Source organism: Syngnathoides biaculeatus, chromosome 11 (genome assembly GCF_019802595.1).
Source record: "Syngnathoides biaculeatus isolate LvHL_M chromosome 11, ASM1980259v1, whole genome shotgun sequence".
In the NCBI taxonomy this organism is placed as follows: Eukaryota; Metazoa; Chordata; class Actinopteri; order Syngnathiformes; family Syngnathidae; genus Syngnathoides; species Syngnathoides biaculeatus.
In genome coordinates, this window is record NC_084650.1 from 31,247,340 (window position 1) to 31,254,115 (window position 6,776).

Below are 6,776 nucleotides of genomic sequence, written 5' to 3' on the forward strand. Positions count from 1 at the left end.
GGAAAAGTGGGGCGGTGCAAATAATTGGTTTTCGGCCCCAACCCCTTGTCATTAATACTTTGTATCGGCCAAACCTTTTTGCTGCATTTTACAGCGTCCAAGTCCGCCTTGGGGTAATGTTCCCTATCACATCCGAGAGAAAACTTGGAAAATTCTTGGCCCCAGCTCAGTGGTGAAGGTTGAAAAATTGAAACATCGTTTTGTTGAATGCCAGTCCCTTTTTCAGTTTTTTCCTGCCCACAGACATTTCCTCAACTTAAGATTTCAGGCCTGGACTTTTGGCTTCCTGGATTAACGTTTTTATTTGTAAAACCAATTTCCCAGTGGGGGGTTAGTTTGGGCTTTTTATGTTTTTTTTAGAATCTTGTCCCCTGTTTTGGAAGAAATTACCCAGGTAAATCTTCCTCCCCCAGTTCGGCCAAGGTCCTTTTTTTGGCCAGACTTCCAAACCCCAGTTTTTTCTTCCAGAAATGGTTCCCCCCATTGGCTTCCATTCCAATCTTTCCCTATTCAATTTTGAACCATCTTCCCCCTGCCCCCCCCCTGCTTGAAAAGAACAAGCAAGGCCAAACCATGGAGGTTTGCCCACCACACCTTTTTGACAGTGGGGTTTTTCCGGTGGGTTCATGGGTGAATTGAAGCTGTGTTTTGCCCCTTTACTCCAAAACATATTCGTTTTTTCAAATTGTTGGGCCCAAAAAGTTTTTCCGATTTTTGCATCATCTTGACCAGAGGCCCCAAAACCTTCCCTTTCACATGATTTGGGTTGTGGGGTTCCCCTCCCAGGTGGGCCTTTGTGGGGGGGCAAAAAACGTTAAACGAGACGTTTTTTTATGGATATCTTTTTTTTTGAGAAAATTGGCTTTTTTTCTGTCTTGCCACCTCCGGTCCATTAAAGGCCATATTTGTGCAGTGTCACAAAATGAAACTTGGATGTTCCTTGTCCCCTATGGGCCCAAGAGTCCCCCCCCTCCCACTCGCTTTAGATCTCCTGCAAGTTTTTTCATCCAGAAAAGTGATCATGGGCCACCTCTTTGGTCTGGCATCTCCCCTAAATCAGCCCTTCCCCCCCTCCTTGTTTTAGAGTTTGGAAAGTTTTATGAGGGACGGCCCCCCCCCCGGGTCCCCCCCCCCCCCCCCCCCTTGTTTTGATTTTTGGCCAATGGGGTTTCCCTGATACTCTTCCATTTCAATATGAATTGGTTTTTGCCCAAAAGTGGGGCTCCATTGAGGATGTTTTTTTTTGAAACAGCCCTTTGGGGAAAATCTTTTTTTTTGGTATCCAAAAAATCCCACCCCCTTTCAAACGTCTCCCACAACAGTCCAAATCTTGAAAAAACCTGCCCGGTGTGTTTTGTTTTCCTTGTTCTTCATGAAATTGCTCCCTTCTGCACTTTTTTAAAACAGAAACCTGAGGACCTATCCCCGCAACAGTTGCCCATTCAGTCGGAAACTTTGAAATTACACACAGGTGGGAAAAATTTTTTCCTTATTTTATATCAAACAGTCCCCCCCCCCCAACAATTTGGCTCATTCCAGAAAAGATCCTTCACAGAAACCTTCTGTGATTTGAGGGGGTTTTTTTGGCTGCAACTGACAAGTTTAAAGGGGGCCCCCGAATAATTTGCACTCCCCCCTTTCTTTTTCGGTTTTTTTTTTAATATTATTTAAAAAAAAGTAATAAAAAATTCTCCCATAATTTTTGTTTCCCCACTTCAAATGAATTTTGTTGGTCCCCCTACTTGTTTTTTTGTTCATTGTCTTGAACAAAAAAAAATGTAAATTTTTACAATCTTTATGTTTGAAAAGCCTTGAAAAAAAAATGGTGGGCGAAAAAGGTTTTTTGACAAAAAAAAAAACTTTCAAGGGGGGCTGGAATAACTTTCATAATTTGCGGGGGCTGTGCGGCAACGGTGGAAAGCAAGCTGGGAAAAAAAAAGGTTGGGCCTCAAACAGTTTTTTCATGAGTTTTTTTCAACCTGGGTTTTCAATCCCCAGGGCCCACTTTCCTGTGTAGGAAGGTAGCAAGGTTCTTCCCATGGGGCTTTGCCGTTTGGGTTTTTTCTCCGAGCACTCCGGAAAACCCCATTTTTTTTAAATTGGGGGGGGGGGACACTCTGGAAATTGCCCCCCCTTAAGGGGTGTTTGATGTGTGGGAGTTTGGCAAAGGCTGTTTTGATTTTTCTTTTTTTCTTCTCTTGTGTGTTGCCCTTTTTTGCGGATTGGGGGGGGCTGGCCAAAAAAAAAAAAAACCCTTAGGGTTGTACCTTGCTTTTCCGGTCCGTTTTGGACGCTGTTGAATAGGCTCCCAGCAACTCCCTTGTTGGGACCCCCCCCCCCTTGGTGGAGGATAATCGTTTTTTCCAAAAAGAAAAAAAAAATAGGGTTGGTTGTGTGTGTTTTGGGTGTTTGTGTTGTTTGTGTGTGTGTATATATTATTAATATTAATATATATATAATATATATAATATTATATTATATAATATATATATAACACATAATATATATATATTATATATTATATAAATTAATAATATAATTTTTTTTACTGTTATTTTCCACCCACTCAGAAAGCTGGAAGAGGGAAGGGGGGACTGCGGGGGATGGATGGTGTTTTTTGGTTGAATTTGCAAGAAAGAAGGGGAAGTTCCCACAAAAACAAGGGGGGATCCTCTTGCGGGGATGGGATTTTGGTGGTTTGAACCGCCAGAAGCAAAAGGAAAGTCCAACAAAACAGGAATTCCTCGCATAGGTACCCCCCCCCACTGTCAACAAAAGAAGTGTAGGGGAAAAAAAAAAAAAAAAAGGAAAATTTTTTTTTTGGGCCCTTTACAGTTTTCAAAAAAAAAAAAAAAAAAAAAATTGGGACCCCAAAAAAAAACATTTCCATGTGGTGGTTTGGGGCCCACAGGGGAAGACATTCAAAGGGGGAACCCAATTTTGTTTTTGTTTGATATAGGGCAAGGGCATATTCAAAAAAAAAAAAACAACAAACCCCCCACCCCCCCCACCAAACATCTCCATGACGTTGGTTCCGTTTATTGTAGTCTCCCCCTTTCCCCCGAAAAAGAGCCCGGCATTCATGGAATTGTTGGTTCCACTTTGTTTCACGTCTTCCGGGAGTGAAAAAGGACGGGTGGGGGAACCGGTCATTGAAAGGTTTTTCTTTTACTTTTGGTTCTTTGTGCAAGGGGAAAAGATTTTGAAAAGGGCTCGTCTTATTGTTAGGTAGCGAAAAAATATTTTCCATTCAACCAACTTTTTTTTTTCGAATTAGGTTTTTCCTTCCCTTTTCCCCCCACTATTCATTTTCAAATTTTTTTACAATGATTTCCCTTTCCTTTTTTCCTTCCTTTCCCCTGTTTATCTCTTTATTCCTTGGGGGGCCCTTTTTCCCCATTTCAAGGCTGTTTTTCCCATTCCTTGTGGGTTCATTTTCATTATAAATCTATTTTTTTTTAAAATTTGACACTTGCTTTTTGTTTCTCCTTTCCATTGTTTTCCTTTTCATTCTTTACCCTTTCTTTCACATACTTTTGCTTTTCATTTATTAAGAAAATCCTTTCATTAATATGGGCCAATCAAGATTTTCTGGCCAAAAAAGGGTATAACCCACAAAAAAAAAATGTTTTTTTTTTAAAATAAGGCAAAATAAAAAAAAAAAAAAAAAAAAACCCATGATTCTCAAACAAAAAAAAAACGTCTTTCTTAGGGAAATTTTGAAAACCCCCACCCCCAAAGAGATTTTAATTTTCAGATGGTTCAAAGCCAAAAAAAAAAAAAAAAACAAAAAAAATTGTTATTTAGTTTGGAATGGAAAATAATCTTCTTTTCTTTTTTTTTTTCTTGGCTTTCGAGGGAATTTGGGATTAATCGGCTTTGCACGGTGGGGGGCCACAGCTGGAAAAAAAAGGCGTTTTGGCCTCATAAGTTTCTGGGAGGACCTGGGTTTTTTTCAATTCCCTGGCCTTCTCTGTTTGTTTGGAGGTTTTGATTTGTTTCCCTCGTGGCCTGTTTTACGTGGGTTTTCTCCGGGCCACTTTTCGGTTTCCTTTCCCACCATCCCCCAAAAAAAAACACGCATTTTCCATTAAAATGGTTCGGGATAAAATTGCCCCCTATGTTGTAATTGTGAGTGGCGGGGCTGTTTTTAAAATCTCTGATGTTTTTTGGCCCTGCGGATTGGCTGGCCAAACCCAGTTTTCCAGGGGTTATTAAAAACCTTTGGCCTCCTGCCTCGTTGACAAAAGCTGGGAATTGGCTCCAAGCACTCCCCCGCGGCCCTCGAATTAAGTGGTGATTTAAGTGGTAAAAAAGAAAAATTGGAATGGGATGGCTTTATGGATGGGAATGGATGGATTTGGGCTTAGTCGAAATGTTTGCTTTTCCTAAAATTTTTTTTCTTCCCGTTTTTTAGGTCTGCGTTGATCTTTTTGCCGGCTCCCTGGAAACTTGGGCTCGCTTCTTTCAATTTCTTTTGTGTGTTGCCCCCCCCCCCCCCAATTTGCCTGACTTTTTTGGCCGTGAAACAAAAAAAGGCCTTCTGGTGGGGGAACCAGGGGGTTGATGAGGGGAAGGTTTCCCTCATTGGCTAAATTCTTTTTATGTTACCCACCCTAATTTTTTGCCCTGGAATTGTTTTTGATATATATTTTTTTTTTTTGGGGGGGGGGGGGGGCGAGGGGTGAGGGGAGAAGAAATTTGGTCGTTTTTTAAAGTTGGACATTTTCTTTTTTTTTTTCATGAGGCCTCCCCCCAATTTTTAAGTTGTCCTCTTGGGGGCCATTTATTTCCTAATTTGGTTCCTCATTCCCTTTCTTTACTTCCATTGCTTCAGGAGGTTGAAAAAAAATGGGTCGGACCTGTGAGATTTTCCCACCCCCCGCTAGTTTTGCATTCCCCACTTTTCCTTGGCTTTTCAAAATCTTTAAAAAAATTCGGGGACTCCAGGGCTGCCCCTTTTATGTTTTCTTTATCTTCTTAATTATTCCATGGGGGGGAAGCCCATTCATTTCTCCCAGGTTGCCACAAACAGATTTTTTTACATTCATTTCTTGGAACAACCCTCATTTCTCAAAAAAACCGGGGGGGAAAAAGTTTCCTGTTTTTTTAAAACAATGTAGTGTGGTTGTTGGCGTTTTTTTTTTTGCCTCATTTACTTTGTTGATTGGAAGTGTTGTCGGCGTTCCTGCGTTGTTTCTCTTTTCTTCGTCAAAAGGGGCTTCAGGGTTTTTTCTTAGAGGGAAATTCTTTAAATTTTTCATTGCATTTGATGGCCACTCATTCTTTCTTGTCTGGGGTTTTCTTAAAAATCCAGTGGTGGGGATGTTTCGGGGGGGGTTTTTGGCCTGTGGGAGCAAATTTGTATGTGTATGGTTCTGTGTTTTGTTGTGTGCGTTGTGTGGGGGGGGGGGGGGGGGGGGGGGGGGGTTTGTTGGTGGTCGCTTGACCCCTTGAATTAAATAATATTGATTTTAAAATTAAGGATTCAAGCAAAGGCATTTTTTTGAACCCAGGGGCCCCCACATTAGCACTGGAAAAAAAAGGGGGGGGAAACAAAGGGATTAAAAGGGTGCCCATTTTTTTTGCCAACAAAAAAAAACAAAAAAATCTTTATTAATCCTTTATTGTTATTTTTTTTTCATTTTCCCTTTATTTGGGTAATTTTTTTTTGGGTTTTCCATGTTAAATTTAAAAAAAAAAAAAAACCCATTTTTTGGCAAAGGGTGGAACCAATTTTGTTTAGTTTTTACCATGCATTTTCATTAGCAATGTTTTTTAAAAACATTTTATTAAAAAAAACAAAAAAAAACCTTGTCCCCAATCATTCGGATTTTTTCATTTTAAAATTTTTTACCCAGTTAAAGGTGCTTGAAAGCAATTCCTATTGCAAAAACAAAAAAAAACCTTGTAAGTTTTATGGGCAGTTCAGTATTTTTTTCAAAAAAAAAAGATCCCAGAGGTTTTGGCATTTAAATTTCATAATATGTGAATTTTTCCAAAAACTTTGCAAATGCCCAATTGGGACACTTCCGAAAAAAAAAAAAAAAAAACCAAAAAACAATTTATTTTTTTTTTGCCACTTGTTTCTTTTTTTACTGGGGTTTTTTGATCGTTGAAAAACCCAAAAAAAAGGGAGGGGGCGAGCAGGAGAAAAACGTTGGGGAAAACCCGGCTGGGTTTAACATCTGTTTGCCCAACATTGGTTTGTGTCGTTGTTGGGGAGGAAAAAAAGGATTGATTGTTTATGTCAGAAGTAGCAGCCCTTTTTTGTTTTTTTTTTTGTATTGATTTTGAAAAAAATGATATTTCACAAAATTCACACAGGGGGGGGGGGGGGGGGGGGACCCACCTCAGGTGGCAGGACCATCAAAAAGTTAATTCCATGAAAGGGTCATCCGGGACAATAACTTTCCCACAAAATTCCATATTGGCCAGGGTCTCCAAGGGGCCCCAGTTTTTTTGTTTGCACGGTCTGAGGCGTCTTTTTCCCCCCCCAAGTAAAAAACCAGAGATTCGAAGTTTTGTTAACTGGGCTTTATTTGGGGACCCGCTTCCCTTTTGGGTAATTTTCTTTCCTCCCTTTGAGCGTTCTGTAAGCCCAACGCTATTGCTAATTTTGGCCATTGCTCTCTGGGGCATTTTTGGCCCTTTGATTGGAAAACATCACACCCTTTACCCAACATTGGGGGGGGGGGAACCCCCCCCTTAAGTCGGCATTTTGTAAGTTATCTAAGGGGAACATTTGTCTTTGTATTCTGTGGGGGGACAAAAAA